The sequence below is a fragment of the Acinonyx jubatus genome, chromosome D2 (genome assembly GCF_027475565.1).
Source record: "Acinonyx jubatus isolate Ajub_Pintada_27869175 chromosome D2, VMU_Ajub_asm_v1.0, whole genome shotgun sequence".
In the NCBI taxonomy this organism is placed as follows: Eukaryota; Metazoa; Chordata; class Mammalia; order Carnivora; family Felidae; genus Acinonyx; species Acinonyx jubatus.
In genome coordinates this window covers 28,288,486-28,302,781 of record NC_069393.1, presented here as the reverse complement: position 1 = coordinate 28,302,781, position 14,296 = coordinate 28,288,486, and the positions used below count along the sequence as shown (strand labels likewise).

At 36.2% G+C, this 14,296-nt stretch overlaps 1 protein-coding gene across 1 annotated transcript in view; it reads right to left on the bottom strand.

Moving 5' to 3' along the window:
* MYPN (myopalladin) overlaps positions 1 to 11,584 on the bottom strand; it is a 111,957-nt gene extending 100,373 nt beyond the window's left edge. Inside the window, exon 1 of the mRNA XM_027062111.2 lies at positions 11,528 to 11,584. The gene's annotated coding sequence lies outside the window, so the exon portion shown is untranslated. The remainder of the gene's footprint in view (positions 1 to 11,527) is intronic.
* Positions 11,585 to 14,296: the final 2,712 nt, after the last annotated feature.

Below are 14,296 nucleotides of genomic sequence, written 5' to 3'. Positions count from 1 at the left end.
AAGCTTAGAGGTTAAAAATTTGCTGAATGTCACACAAATGAGTAACTGAGCCAGGATTAAACATAAGGCCAACTATAAGTCTATGTTCATAGCCACTGCAAATATTTAAATACTCACATTTCTAGTGTACTTGTGAAAAAAAATTAGGGATAAAAATGAACAAACAACATACTCTCTTTTAGTCAGCATTTTAGAAGAATGCTATATAGAATTTTAAGTTTATAATTTTTCTGACTGAAACAACCTCTGAAGTTTTTTTGTATGACTAAATAAGTGAACAAAAAGAGGAGAAAATATAGAAGGAAAAAGGCAAATGCTCTCAGACAGACTCTATCTGCGATATTTTAGCTGAGAACATGAATTGTTATAAAGAATGAAGCATTGGGTATTAATGCTGAAAGGTAGGGCATTGGAAGACAGTCTGAATGCTTTGACAGGCTTATTATTTTTTTGTTTCTGTTTATGAGAGTCATCTTGCTGAGACCATTTAAAAGCTTTGCTCTTCTGAAAGTAAATTTAAGCGCTCTGGTGTTACTTCTCAGCACAGTGATATGGGTCAATAAATATTTTGCAAGTTAGGGATAGGAAACAACAGTTGAAATATTCTCTCTTAATAACATTAGCACTGAATATCTTAAATTCCAGTATGCCAGGCTCTGGGTGATTCCACTCAGATTCTATTTTTGGGCAGCACTGATAGCTCAGCAAGCCAAAAACAAAGTTCAGTGTTCTTACACATGACCCAAATAATCACATTAACACTAACGATATGAAGGAAAGGAAATGGGAATTAACATTTCTTCCGAGTGTACTCTAAGCTGGGAGCAATACTCGGAGCAACCCTACAAGGTATGTTACTTGTGAGTTATAAGGAGGAAATGAAGGTTTAAAGAAATTTAGTTTTCCCCAAGTCACCCAACCAGAAACCTGCACAGCTGAGTGAATTCAAACATAGATGCTTTAGTTTAAAACAAATTATCTTTCAATTGCATTTTCATGAAGAGCAATTCAATCATGCAGGTTAGTTCAAAAATCAGAAATCACCCAAAGAAGGAAAGTCACCATTAGTTTTATATGTATTGATGGGCAAAGGGTTATTAAAGCTATGACTTTGATTTTGGAAATTTGGCATTTCTCTAACAGAAGCCAGAACACAGAAAAATAGCATATGACTATGTCTAGGGCTACGTTCTCAAAGAAGATTTAATAAAATTGGTTAACTGAAATAGCAAGGGCCAATACACATTCCTGAGTAGTTATCTTATCCAAAATCTGAATTGAGTAAACCATGAAATGAGTAAATGTTAAATGGAAGCGACTTGTTGGCAAGGAGGGAAGAGTACAGAAGAAGAGTTTGGAGAATATAAACCATGAAAAACTCAGAAGGAGTTTGTATTTTATATCCTTAACCAAATTTACATTTTTATTTGCATGTGGATCTATCCATTTGGTGTTTCTTGCTTTAGTTTTCTTTTTTTTTAATTTTTTTTCAACTTTTTTTTTTTAATTTATTTTTGGGACAGAGAGAAACAGAGCATGAACGGGGTAGGGGCAGAGAGAGTGGGAGACACAGAATCGGAAACAGGCTCTGAGCCATCAGCTCAGAGCCCGACGCGGGGCTCGAACCCACGGACCGCGAGATCATGACCTGGCTGAAGTCGGACGCTTAACTGACTGCGCCACCCAGGCGCCCCTTAGTTTTCGTATCAAATAAAGACAGCATACTTAAATGCAGGAAGACCTGAAAAATGTTTTCTTGTTTTGCCTTTTCATTCATTCTGCTCATCATCCAATTGCTCTTCATTCCAAACTGAGAATGAATTGTTAAAACCGAGTCTGTTAATATCTTAGACCTACTTTCCTTTTATTTCTAGCCTAGATAATAGCTTTAATTTAAAATGTGGATGATAATGTCAATAAAAGGGATAAGTACATATATAATGTCACAGAGAAGTTAAACACAAAAATTTACCATGGTGTAAACTGAGCTGGGGATAAATCTATTTGTACATAGTCCACTTGCCTGACAGTTTTCTGCAAATTTCAACCAAGAATAAGAAAGGCTTAGTATAAACAGAAATGTGATCATCTCAATCCCATAAAATATAAACAACCTTTCTGGTTTTACCTGTCCTTCTTCTACACAAATATGGTCTCCAAAAAGTTTCACCAATATTTCCTGGCCTTTTCTTTCCTTTCTGCCTTTGTTCATTGTTTCTTCAAATTTTTATGTAAGTAGACAACTAGTAGCTGTAATATTACTCATATTACTGAGTCAAACTAATTTTTTCATGTATGTATTTATGTTTATCTATTTAACTAGATCAACTCCTTGAGAATTAGAGCCATAAAAAAATTTCTCTAAGGGCTACAGAGTTCTGGTCTCATGGCATGGCACAAAGTAGGCACTTAATAAATATTTCTCCATAGCATGCCATGAAACGATGCATTAATTGTTGAGTTGTTCTAAATTATTCACTCAATTCTACAAATATTTACTGAACATTTATTGTGTTTCAGGAAAGATTAAATGACCTAAAGTCTCAGCACCATTAACTGATTTGTCATTGGTGGTTATGATATTAGTTTAACACAGAAATACTATTAAGCATCAGTTCAGTTGAGGAAGGCAGCTAAAAATTATTGGATGCTCATTGTGCACCAGTCATCAAGTGAAGAACTATATGTGCTTTGGCTCAATGGATGCTCACAGTTCCTAAGATAATTGATATGCCAGACCCTTGCTTTTGGAAAAGGTTTGGAGTTTGCCCAAGCTTGCTTAAGAGTTCTTCCGTAGGTGTTCCAAAGAGGCACTTTCATTCCTTTGCATCCTCTTGAACTGGCTTACTACTATTTTTGCTGCACCACCCCCCCCCCCACCTTTAACCTTTGCATAACTTTTGCTTTTCATCAGGTCCTTGCCTTCTGTTTACTCCATAAAATCAAACTCTTTTTTGCTTCCATAGACTGCTTCTTTGAGTTTGGGTCTTCAGGACCCTACTGCCCAATGCTGAGGGGCAGTTCTGTCTACTCTCATGCTCTGGTTTTAAGGGTCAAGTCACAGACTGAGCTCCCTATTTTCCCAGAAATAAGAAGTACACTTAAAATACAGATAATAGTCTCTAATTTAGATTAAGAGTTCATCTGTTTGTGACTGACTCCAAATTGGATGTCCTGAAAGGCAGAAAAGGCAGAAAAGTCAGAAAAGTCAGAATGAATTACTTAGCTCTCTGAATGATGCTAGCTCTCTGAATGATGCTAGCTGACCCAGTGTCCACATCAACCAAGCTTTGTTGTTCATATTTAATACATAATTTAATTTGACAGCCCAGGAAGTATGGGTCATTATCCCCATTTTATGGAGGATGAAACTGAAAAGATTATATAGTACTGTGGTTTTGCAAATTCAGGGATCTGAAAAAGTCTCAGGAAGCACACCTTGAGAATGTCCAAGGTATACTATATTATTATACTACTTTTATGGAGGAGGAAACTGAAGATCAGAGAAAAAATTTGCACAAGGCCACTCAGAGCTGTGATTCACACCCAGCTCTACATGACGCCAAAGCCCAAGCTCTTCTCTACTACACCACACTACCTTTTAGAGGAATTGACGCTATTAGTAATGCCTTTAGGAATCAATTTGAGACAAAACAAAACAAAACAAAACAAAACAAAACAACTCAGAAGATATAGAATAACAAGAAGGAGATCTCCAGTGATACTGGGGTTATGTTGATTTCCTACAAAGTCCTTCTGAGTCCTTCTGAGTCCTTGGAAATTTGGATGGTTCATGATCTTTGACCAAAGAAACAACTTAAAGGTATTGAAGCAATAAATAAATAAATGACAAGTCCCTCTGTGTATCTCTATCTGCAAATTACTAGATGTAGTGAAATTAGACACGAGAGACCATATGGTTACTATATTTTAAGTAGGCATATGCTTAGCCTTTCATCTTTTTGAGGTTATTTACCATCACATATTGGTAATCAGGCTTTAATAAAAACAACAACAAATATGAAACCAAACCAACAGTACTGCCCTTGAAGTCTTTTTTATGATTATTTTGTACAGAAGAAAATTAAGCACTAGAATTCCCATACTACATGTAGATATGTGTTAGCAGTAAAACCCCGATTGCCAAGTCTACATTATTAATTTAATTCAATAAGAGTTATTTGGGGGGACACCCCAAGCTTTATCTGTTGGCAAAATTGGAACAATAAGTATATGCCAAATGAGACATCATGCTTTGAGTAACTGAGTATAGATGGCAACTTAAAGAAACATAAAAAGTAATTATAGATAATTTTCTATTTCTAGATGGTAGTTATAGCAAAATTACTGAGTCTTAGGAGAGTATTCATGAGAACCAATGATTTTATGTTATTCATTAAAACGATCTATTTGCTCACGAACTTTATTTTAAAGGTCATTCATTTCAATGTACTAAAAACTTTCTCCTTAACTACTGGGAAATCTCATAAAATAGAGACCAGATTTTCAAAAATATTCTTATCTGCCATCTTATCTGGCATGAATAGCAACTGTGAGATTTGGGTGATCATTTATTATATTTACATTGGGATAGAGTGATTGACAGGGTTTTATTTTATTTGATTATCTCTCCTCTATTAATTTAGAAAGATAAGGTGAGAGAATGTTTCCAAGTTCAGGTAATGTTTAGCTCAAACAATGAAAAAATAGATGAGCAGAAAAGGAATTGTAAAATCAATATCTTTAAGTACCTTAAACTTAGAATAATGATGCACATGAATCAAATTTAAGAAAAGATTCATCACCTCTCTCAGAAACAAATAATAATAATAACTAGTACAGAGAGATGAATAATTTTAAAGTTGAGACATTAATATATGCTTCTTGGTTTGCACACAGAATTAAAAACAATATATTGTGGTATAGTAAAATGGTAAAAAAAAATCAAATAAATGTGATAATTAGGCAGAGAATAATCGTATTGAGAGTTGGCTTCCAACTACATCACTCATTATCTGAGAATCATTAGGTAAATTATTTAATCTGTTTCCTCATCTCTAAAAAATGGAGGAAATAATAGTATCTACATCATTGGACTGCTGTGAGAATTAAGTGAGTTAGTACTCTTAGAACAGTGCCTAGCTTCTAGCAAGTGGCCAATAAATGTTAACCACCATGACTCACATTTTCATTATAAAAAGATATATTTTAAGTATTTATCTGTTAATCTAGCTTTGTGAAGTCACAGGGAGTGAAGTAGACATGGTTGTGCTAAGCTGTGAACCCAAAGGAAAGGCCAAAGGCTGAATGAGCCTCCTAGACTGATGACTCAGACACAGCAGTTCAGGTTTCCAGACTGATTCAGTCCTTGGCTTCTCTCCTGACGCTGACAACAAGAATGCCAATTAGTGCCAAGAGTGATGAGTTTTTGTAACATGGGGTGCTGTGCCTTAGGGATTCAAATCAGATCACTTACATGTTGTATAGAACACCAATAGTGATCAACCAAGTTCAGATTCAAACCAATGACATAGAGGTAAAATGCTTCATATCTAGTTACCATGTTCCTAAACCATCTGCTTCTGAATTCTAAATTCTCAACTCACCCACTGCCAATGGGCTAAACATAGCTAAAGGATTTAAATTATAATTTGATCTGACAACCCAGGTATCAAACGAGCCTTGTTTAGCCAAATAAGTAGAGTGGTGACAAATATCAGAGCAGTATATCCACTCTATGGTATGTGCTTTATGACAAGAAAATAATAATTGAGGGTACTGGTAAATATCTTATTTCTCATCTCATGTAAAAAAGGATGTCAGCATAATATTGGTATTCAACTTAGGCTAACAAAAGAATTATTAAGGCTAAGTGATTTAGACAGGAGGAAGGTAGGGAAGTAAGGAATATCTGAGTTTTTCCATGATTCTGAATTATCTAATAGACTAATGTTGAATGCATAGAAAGATCATGCATAATAAGATAAATCAGATTTAGATATGTTTTTTAATAATTTTGTAATGTTTATTTATTTTTGAGAGAGAGAGAGAGAGAGAAAGAGAGAGAGAGAGAGAGAGTGACATGGGGCTTGATCTCATGAACCATGACATTACGACCTGAGTGGAAGTCAAGAGTTAGACGCTTAACCTACTGAGCCACCCAGGTGCCCCCCAAATTTACTTATTTTTAATTGTGGTAACATATACATAACATAAATTTACCATTTTAACCATTTTTAAGTGTATGGTATTAAGTACATTAATGTTGCATAATCATCACCACCTTCCATCTCCAGAACTTTTTTCATCTTGCAAAACTGAAACTCTGTACCCATGAAACAATAACCCCTCATTCCCCTTTACATCTAGCCCTGGCAACCATTTTATTTTTTATTCCTATAAATTTGACCCCTTACAGTTCCAGGTAACCTATTATGAACACGCAAAAATCTTTTTGCGTTTTTAAAGAAAGCTTAGGGGAAATTATCTTAAATTGTTCATTTCTCATCAGTCTCTGAAGTGTAAGGATTCTGCCTTGAGGGTCTACAGTAGGCTAGTTCTAGGTAGTCTGAGTTTGTAGAGTTGTGAAATGGTTTGTACTTCGGATAGGAGACAGGGGCCTCCAGGCTGTGATGTGATTTATGATTGGATCTTCTACCTTGCCAGTGCCCAGGACAATTCTGCAAACTATGGCAAGAAAGAGTCATTGGCATGCCTTTCATGTCTCACCTCCTTTCATCTTTACACAGTTGTAACCACTTATTTTGTTTGTTTGTTTGTTTTCTTTGAAAGTTCTAAAGAACAAGACCCAGTAAGATTATTTCAGGGCAGCACAATTTACATATCACAAGGGGATTTTTATTTGTGATAAAATACTGCTGGCTATATTTTTATAGCATGGTTTTGTCAAGAGTTGAAAGGCACTTTATAATATGTGAGAGCAAACACAGTGAACTACAGCAAAGCTAAAAGCAGTTTCCTAATTCTTTTAAATACAAGGAGGAATTAAAAAGTATTGTGAGGACACCTGGGTGGCTCAGTCAGTTAAGTGTCCAACCTTTGATTTCGGCTCAGGTCATAATCTCATGGTTCCTGGGATCAAGCCCCACATGGGGCTCTGTGCTCATAGCGGAAAGCCTGCTTGGGGTTCTCTTTGCCCCTCCCAGGCTGGTACACGCACGTGCACGCTCCCTCTCTCTCTCTCTCAAAATAAGTAAATAAACTTAAAAAAAAGGTCTCATATTTCCCACTTTCAATCCAATGTAAATTTAATTTAAAAAATGTTGTGGATCTCTCGAGTGATAATAAATGTAATTTTTAATGTATTGATTTAGACAATACATATCAAGAAGCAACCATTAATTTAATACTTATTTCCAACAAATTTATGTTTTATTAATTGTAATACTATCTAGTAAATTATATGTTTATTCTGTTTTCAGACAGAATGTACAAATGTACACATGGATTTGTGGACCAATTATAATTGCTCCATGGCTGTCTGGGGGTCTTAACCACAAGCTGTAAATCACTGACCTAAGAAAAAAAGTGGGTTCTAACTCCATCTCTCTCTCTCTAGCTATATGACCTTGAGCAAATCATTCTATAGGCTTCAGTTAATTCATCTTTTCAGTTACTGAAAAGTGAAGAAGATGTTTTGTTTATTTCAGGAGTTTACAAATATACATGTAAAGTATTTACATTCTAAATGTGAGATAAAAACAAAAACCTTTGAAAGTGATATATAAATATGATAGAATTTTATATTACAGGAAACACATGGAGGTATCAGCAGAGCACCTCAAACACTCCGAAAATTAAAATAGAAAATCAGCATACAATGACTAATGCATGTAAATTTAGACACTTTAAGAACAACTATCATTCCAATATAGTTCTAAGGATGTTCATAAAGAACTGTTTGTAACAGCAAAAAAATTAAAGGCAGCATACTTTTTAAAATGTTTTTATTTATTTTTGAGAGAGACAGGGAGTGAGTAGGGGAGGGGCAGAGAGCCAGAGACACACATGGAATTGGAAGCAGGCTCCAGGTTTTGAACTGTTTGTTAGCACAGAGCCTGATGTGGGGCTTGAACTGGTGAACTGCTAGATCATAACCTGAGCTGAAGTTGGATATTTAACCTACTGAGCCACCCAGGTGCCCCCAAAGCATACATTTTTTAACATAGAAAGATAATTATGATATGTAAAATGTAACAAAAAAAAGCAGTCTTCAAAACAGTGTTTATAATATGACTCTTATTTTGTAAAATTCTGAAGTAAAATATTCCAAAATGTTAAATGGTTATATTTAGGTAGTGGAATTATGGAAGGTTTTTCTCTCCTATTTTTTCTCAGCTGTACTTTTTAAATACTTCTAATAAGAATGTGTTGTATTTAGGGGCGCCTGGGTGGCGCAGTCGGTTAAGCGTCCGACTTCAGCCAGGTCACGATCTTGCGGTCTGTGAGTTCGAGCCCCGCGTCAGACTCTGGGCTGATGGCTCAGAGCCTGGAGCCTGTTTCCGATTCTGTGTCTCCCTCTCTCTCTGCCCCTCCCCCGTTCATGCTCTGTTTCTCTCTGTCCCAAAAATAAATAAACGTTGAAAAAAAAATTAAAAAAAAAAAAAGAATGTGTTATATTTATAAAGAGAAAAATAGTAAAAGTATCCCTTAAAGGCAAAAAAAACCCAAAAACCCAAAACAAAACAAAACACCAGGAACAAAAACAAAAAAAATTCCAAGGACACCAGAAGAAAAAAAGAGCAAAATTTGGCTATAGCCTAATTGATGTTATGTATCTATCAAAAATATGTGTGAATATAAATATAAATACATGTCTACATTTTATCTGTATTTACATCTACATCTATATCTATATCTGAGGAAGTGATCAGAGTGACAAGTAAGAAAGGGAAGTCAAAGAAGAAACAATCAGCAGTGTTCAGTCAAGAGAGAGCCCTGTCTGTTCCTGACAGCGGTGCTGGGAGCCCCAGGCCAAAGCTGCCAGATGCATTCTGATTTAAATTTAAATTTATTATTTTTTTTAAATAGATTTGTCTTTAATTTTTTATTATTTTTTTTTAACATTTATTTATTTTTGAGAGACAGAATGAGACAGAGCGTGAGCGGGGGAGGCTCCAGGTTCTGAGCAAGCGGTCAGCACAGAGCCCTATGCGGGGCTTGAACCCATGAACTGTGAGATCGTGACCTGAGCCGAAGTCGAACACTTAGCCGACCGAGCCACCCAGGCACCCCTAACAGATTTTCTTCTAGAGAAAAAAGTTGATAGGAGAATATAACATTTGGTTTGCTCTAAAGCCATCTTTCTTGTAAATTAACAAATTGGAATGTTGGATGCTGTATTACTTTTGTGGGAGTTTGGTTAATGTAAGTACTTTGCTAAAGGACTGGATTGCTGTAAGAAATTTTGAAAAACAAATTAGGTTTCTGAGTTTGGACAGTTGAAGGCCAGGTAATAGAACCTAGTGATTTTATCAAGGTAATTACAAGCCATAAGATCTTAGGACAACTAAATGGACTTCCCTAAGAAGCAATCTTATAATTCAGTGTGTGACCTTTAGCATGAAATAAATACAGGGCAGAGTGTCTTGGAGACCTTGCCATAAGATATTTCCACAGTATGAACAATGGGGATGGCATTTTAGCTGTGATCCAACGTATCATTCTCAGTCTGGAGTCGTAGATAAATTGAGAATCAGAGAAAGTAAGTCAGTTATCCAAGACTGAAGTTGATATCAGCCTAAACTTGGAATTATAATTGGTGCCTCCTAGTCCAGCATATGAAACTGTTTTCCACAGCCTTTATGAAATAATATCATAGCTGTAAAATGCTCACATCCATGACTGTATCTTCCTTCTTTGTTTTAAGAAGCATTTATTGAGTAACTAGTATGTTTAAAGCACTCTGCTAGGTTAAGATTTTCTTCAAATCTGCTCTGTATGTTTTATAGTATGAGCAAATGTTTGACACTGAAAGTAGGGTAGAGGAAAATATGGCTATTTACTAAGAATCTAATACCTGCCAGGCAGTGTTCTAGACACACTACATCTTACTTCATTTATTATTTACTATTATTTATTATTTAGACGTGTACCATCTAATGATATCTTGAAGTGTTGCGCTTCACCCCATCAGGTCATATCCAGGATTATCTTGAAATAAAAATGATCCTTACTGAAAAGCATTTATTAATCACACAATTACATATAGCACTGAAGTGCCACTATAACTGAATAATCTTAGAGTAATGGGCTATAAACGCTCACCCTCAATGGAGGCTGGAGGCAATGACAGTTCTCTTTTAGGATGAACCAATGGTTAATACTCCCAGTGGAAAAGAGTTCTCTTCTTTGTAGCTACACATTTAAACATTACCCCTGACCCTCCCAAAAAGCTTACAGAAGACTACATACTGTATGATTACATTTAAATGAAATGTCCAGAACAGGCAACTCTATAGAAACAGAAAGTAGATCCATGGTTGCCTAGAGCTGTGGCAGAGGCAAGTGTTGGTTGAAAAAAGGAGTGGCTGTTTTTGGGTATGAGTTTGTTTTTGTTTTTGTTTTTGTGGCAGGGGGTGATGAAATGTTCTAAAACTGTGGCAATGATTGTAAAATTCTGTAAATAATCTAAAGACGACTGAACTGTACACTTTAAATAGGTTCACTGTGTGGTATGTGAATTATATTTCAATACAGTTGTAATTTTTCAGTAGTTCTGAATTTCTGCTGTCCAATTGCATTCAATCCTTTCAGATCAACCCTGTGAGACACCCTTTTAATAGCATAGGAATTTTTACCATTAATGATTGTAACTTCAAAAAGCAATAGGTAAATATAAAAATGAAATCTCCAGAAAACAGGAACTCACAGAAACCATGGAGAATGATAGATGAATACCCCCACTGGGAATAACATATGTGCATCATAAAATAAATCACTGATCTCTTCTTATGAAATAATAACACTGAGAAAATCCTGGCCCCCCTCCAGGATTCTGTTGTCTGCCCTCAGCCAGCTCAACCACTCTGTGCTTCATCTATGAAAAATGCACACTGTTGCTCACTGAGTCCTATTTGTGTTATCTCTGATCTTTCCTTTTTGGTTCTATAGTATCTCATCCATTTTTTATGCCACTTGGGGGTACCTTTTCCTTACTCCTCTTCCACATGGTTTTACAATTTTTTTTAGGACAGACTCCTCCCTTTACTCCAACACCTAAAAACAAAACAAAACAAAACAAAACAAAACAAAACAAAACAAAACAAAACACAGAACAGCATCTACATACCCTAGAGAGCCTCAATTCAACAAGGTAAAAAGGGGTGGTTCAGTTGAATACCTCGTGTGAGGATGGATATAAGAATACTCTTATTGCTCTATTAATCATTAGATTCCTGGAGGCACCTCTTTACTAGGCAATATTAAAGCTTTCAATTGAGTGGATATCCCCTTTAGGAAGTCTCTTGCTTTACCTCCCAAGGTGAGTTCCAAAGGAGGGCCTTACCTCACACAAACTGCAGTGGAGTTCCATGGGCTAAGGAGGGTTCCCCCAGGGCTCCCGGCCCTTCACTTCACTTATTGAGGGCAGGGCAAGCTGCTGTGGCTTTCCCTTCCTGGGCTTGCCCATTCTGCTAATTTTAGGCTGCTTCCTCATGCGGCTGCCATGGGTATCAGAGCATGTGGCTCCCCTTGGAGAAGCTATTTTCTTCTATGAGTCTCACTTGTTTGTTTCCAACTTCTCTCCCTTCTTCTCCACCTTTCCACCTCTGTGAAGTTGAGCTATTTCATAGTAATAAATAAGACATCTTTCAGAATTATGCTTACTTTAATCTGAATTTATTTCTGAATCCAAGGGAACAAGGAAAACTTTTTTATATTGGATTAATTGTACCTTCCAGTAGCCAGATACAAAATCCTTTTTATACAAAAAATATTTCCTGAGTTTTTACTGTGGATAAGATGTTGCATTAGGGATGGGTGAAACAGGTGAAGGGGATTAAGAGTACATTCACTTTGGAGCACCTGGGTGGCTCAGTCCATTAAGCATCCAAATTCGGCTTAAGTCATGATCCTGTGGTTTGTGGGTTTGAACCCCATGTCGGGCTCTGTGCTGACAGCTCAGAGCCTGGAGCCTGCTTCAGATTCTGTGTCTCCCTCTCTCTCTGCCCCTCCCCCTCTCATGCTCTGTCTCTCTCAAAAATCAACTTTAAAAAAATGTATTAAAAAAAGGGTACACTTACCTTGATGAGCACGGAGTAATGTATAGAACTATTGAGTCACATCTGAAAGTAATATAACACTGTATATTGTACTGGAATTAAAAATTTTTAAATGTAATTATTAAAAAAAGAGGTTGCCCTAGATCATAGAGATACAATAATAAGCCAAAGCAGATGTGTATTTCACTAATGTAATCTTGATAACAGAGACTTATCAAACTTCTACTGTATTCTGTGCTGTTAAGGCCTAGGAAAACAAAAATTGATAAGATAGAGTCCCTGTCTTCAAAGAACTTACAAGATATTTCAATACACATAAAGATTCAAAGAGGCAGGGCTTATAAATTCCTGTTGAGACTTGTTTTGATGCAATCAATGGTTTCACTCATTCAGTTAATCAGTAAAACTGGACTTCAGATTATTCTATGAATATACCACTCTGCTAGGCACTGGAAGAAATATAAACAAAGTACAATGCAGGTCCCTCCCTTAGAAAGATTATAATCTAAACAAGGAACAACTGCTCAATTAACAAATATTTAATGGATATTTATTATATACATATTCTATCTTCTCCACTGAGGGTTTCTTAAATATCTTTCTTCCCTGGAGACACAGTTTTGAAAGATTTTGTACAACATTTTTCTAACAATTTATTTCTCATATTTTATTATTCAAAGATATAAATTATGCCAATTAGAGCTTCTGACAAATATGAAACAATTTATATTCATTTATTCTTCAGAATACAAGGATGAAAAGATCCAAGTTCCTGACCTTGTGAGCTAGCAGTCTAGTGAGGGAGAAGGCAGGCAATTGATAATGCTGTTAAGTGGCAAGTTCTATAACACAGGATGGCATCAGAGAGGATGGGGTTCTCCCAACTGTCACAGACAGGGCAAGTCTTCAAAAGGAAAGTACTGCTTGAGCTGAGTCTTGAAAAATGTTAATATCACTAGATTAAAGAAATAACATGAAAATGTGGGATGGTATGAGAAAGAACTTATTTATTTTGAGAGAGAGAGAGAGTGAGCGAGCGAGCAGGAGTGGGGCAGAGAGAGAAAGGGAGAGATAGAGAGAATCCCAAGCAGGGACGTGGGGCTTGAACTCACGAACCTCGAGATCATGACCTGAGCTGAAATCGAGTTGGAGGCTTAACTGCCTGAGCCACCAGGCACCCCTAAGAGAGAATTTTTCAGAGCTCGTAAAATAAAGATAAGGTATGATTTGGAGGATGTGGTTGGTATGAGGTTGCAGAGGAGGTTAAGATTATATAAGATGTTAAATACCTAGATAATAAAAAATTTTAAGGAGATATGATCAAATCTGCATTTTAGAAATACCACGCCAGTGGTTGTGTGGACGGGCCAAAGAGCCCACAGTCTATGGCAGAAGTCCAGGTCTAGGCTGGATAGTTGGAACTGAGGTACTGGTAGGAGGGATGAAAGTTTAAATAATTATGGCCACAAGGCAACTATGTTTTCGTATTTATTGGTATAATCAAACAAATTGCATATTAACATAAAGAATATAAACATGCAAGTGTAGTAGACAAGATGGATATGCTAAGCAGTATCTCAAGGCTCTCCTTTATACCCCACAAAACATTTTGCTATTCTATGGAGCCAGAAGGGTTGAAGAACCTGGAGAAGCCAATTCTAGGTGGTCAAAACACATATGATGACTATTAGTATAACAACATACCTGAATACATTCAAGTTGGCAAGATGTTTTGAGGTAACAGAGGTGTTAATTAATCTTATTGTGGTAATCATCTCACAATACACATGTATATCAAATCATCACATTGTACACCTTAAACTTACACAATGTTATATGCCAGTTCTATTTTAATAACACTGGAAAAAAGATTTTTATTCAGTTTGAACAGAAGAAGACTGAACATATCTATTATTTATTCACATTTGTGGATAGTTCACCCTGTAGTTTTATGATCTGGGTATGTCTTCTATGTGAACTTTAAGCTCCCCAATACTTGGAAAGAGGTCCTTAGCACCCTGGTAAGTAAAAATAGGTTACAAAGCTCCAAGATC